A 2,572-nucleotide genomic window follows, 5' to 3' on the forward strand; every position below is an offset into this window, starting at 1 on the left:
TTGTTGCGTTGTCGTTGCTCACTACGTCGGATGTAACTTTGGTCGTCGAGAGATCTAGAGTCGTCGCAGAGTCTATTCGAGTTCGAGAGCTCTTTCGAAGAGCAACGAACTAGACGAGACTAGGATTTTGTCGGGATATCGACGTGGATTGGTCGCTAATATCCTGGCAAGGAGCTTGGGGTAGTCGATGCGGATGGACTTCGGTAGCCGGGTTAAACGACGCGATCCAAGCGGTTTTCTGTAGCCGCAGGAACGCCAGGTTGGTCGCGTTCTGACCGTGTATGTGGGATCGTGGCGCTAGTAGTCTCGCGTTAACCTCTACGCAATTACGTAATTAATCTCCTCGAGGATTCGCGAAAGCGTCAATTGGAATGAAAGAAAAAGGATTTAGCGTTTTTTTTTATATTATCAAAATATATTTATATCTCGTCGTAATAAAAATGGAGCGTAGTTGGTAATTTTTGAAATGGTTTCGGATTCTGAAAAAATTTTTCTCCAGACTTGGGAATCGGTTTTAACTCTGGATTCTCTTTGAGAATTTCTTCTCTACTCGTACTTCTCTTTCTTTCCTCTCGGTACTTTTACGCCTTTTTTCCTTTTAACTTTTTCCGCAGGATTGAACGATGAAAAGGTTTCTCATCTGGCGACAAGCTGCACCGGCCTACCCGTCCGGTGTACAGTTAGGAGTCTTTACGAGCCTCTCTAACGCCACTCCTCTCATTTTTGACGTTCACATTCCGACTGCACAACAATCTCCCCGGCTAGGAAAAACGCGCGACCGCTAATTCCCCGTCTTGCAACGAGACAATGAACTCGGTATTTAGGACATTGGATAGAAAGACACGCGGAACGAGTGAGAGTTTATTGCGAAAACCGGAGGCTCTTTAACCCGAGAGGTTATTCCGAACAATCGAACGGGTGGGGGAATATATAACCAGTTTCAAAGGCGACGGAAAGAAGTTTATAAGGGGGTAATAAACCTCTCCCGTTGAATATAATCGAATGAATTAATCGATGATTTACGGTCGTAAATCTGTAATTTGGTCAATCGGTATTTTTTAATTTAAAATGATAATAATGAAGAGTAGATCTAGATACGTGTTCGTAATGACGTAACGAGTTAAAATTACGCTTTTACTCGTCCTCTCGTCACTCAAAATATCCTTTAAAATTCATTCCACCTGTTTCATTAAAAATTTTTAAAAATTTCATTCTCTTCGAAAAAAAATTTTCCTTCGATAATTCGTCTTGTTTTCTTTTTTTTTTTATATAATTTTCAGATCATTAAACGATTAAAACGAACGAGCAAACACGTTTATTCCCCAATTATCCCGCAAACTTTCTTATAAAATCAATTATACACTCATCTCAATTATCCATCCACCGGTCTAAACCGCAAAAACAAAGAAGCATCCACTCCACCGGTAGCCCGAACACTGGCACGAACACAGAGAGATTCAACCGCAAATCCGACCGAAAATCCACGTTTGGGGAATCGAAACAAAACGGAGGCAAATGCAACGAATAGATAAGAGATAGGAAGGGAGCTTAACGAGCGAAGGGGAAGAGAAACGAAGAAAGGGAGGATCGACTACAAATACCATGCACGTGATCACAGAAATGGAATCCCGACGTAAACAGGCTTAAATTGTAATCTTTGTCTTTCGCTTCTCTCTCTCTCTCTCTCTTTCTCTCCGTAGGAGTACTTGTTGCTCATCTACCCTTTGATGTCGGTCATGCACTGCTCGAAATCAATTTGGACTCATTAACGGGCTTGGAACACGGTTGCCAAAGGATATCCGAGCAAACATCGCGTGCCATTAACCTTGCCTCTTTTAGCAGGTGGCGGGCGGAGAACGGGCTACCTTCTTCCTCCTTTTCGTACGTTCCTTTTGTTCCTCGAGACCGTTTTTCGATTTCCTATTTCGGGAGACACGCGTTACGCTCGAAACTCGCTGCAGATTCTCCTATTCGGATCTTCGAAGGCGATTTCTCGGATTTTTGTGATTTTGTGATGTTATGCGATGGCTATTGATATTTTGGAGGAAGATTTTTAATTATTTTGATTCGAAAAATACGTATATTGCAAATTCTCCCTTTTGAACAGCGTAAACACGAGTATTAATATTTCGGTATCAAATTTTTGAAATTGAAATTTTTGAAACCTTTGAGTAATTTTTAAACAGATTATTAATTTACACAGGGCCCGAGTTTTTCGACGATCGTATTTTAAAGGCGAACCGTAGGAGGTCAAAGATCTGAAGATTAGACATCAAAGAAATTGGAAAGAAATTTCTTAGCTGGATGAGACGCGTGTTCAAACGAACCGTAGACAGATTTTTCTCTTCATTGGACGAAGCTTGAGATCGAGCAGATGATTTTTCTTCTCGCTATATTTTGGTCGCGAAATTCGCGAAAGTCTGCCAATTCAATCATCACTACAATATTTTAACAAATTCGATCCCCTAAAAATCTCCAGAATACAAACCAATCCATTCTCCAACATACACTCATCCATCTTCTCCATTTTTCTCTTAAAAGAAATTTCACCAAAAAAAAAAAAAAAAAAAAA

At 40.6% G+C, this 2,572-nt stretch overlaps 1 protein-coding gene across 1 annotated transcript in view; it reads right to left on the reverse strand.

Annotated features, from left to right (window-relative positions):
* The window catches only part of LOC102674999 (palmitoleoyl-protein carboxylesterase NOTUM), a 22,233-nt gene that overhangs the window by 17,824 nt on the left and 1,837 nt on the right, over window positions 1-2,572 (reverse strand). The gene's annotated exons all lie outside the window — the stretch shown is intronic.

The sequence above is a fragment of the Apis dorsata genome, unplaced genomic scaffold (assembly GCF_000469605.1).
Source record: "Apis dorsata unplaced genomic scaffold, Apis dorsata 1.3 scaffold_127, whole genome shotgun sequence".
Taxonomy (NCBI): Eukaryota; Metazoa; Arthropoda; class Insecta; order Hymenoptera; family Apidae; genus Apis; species Apis dorsata.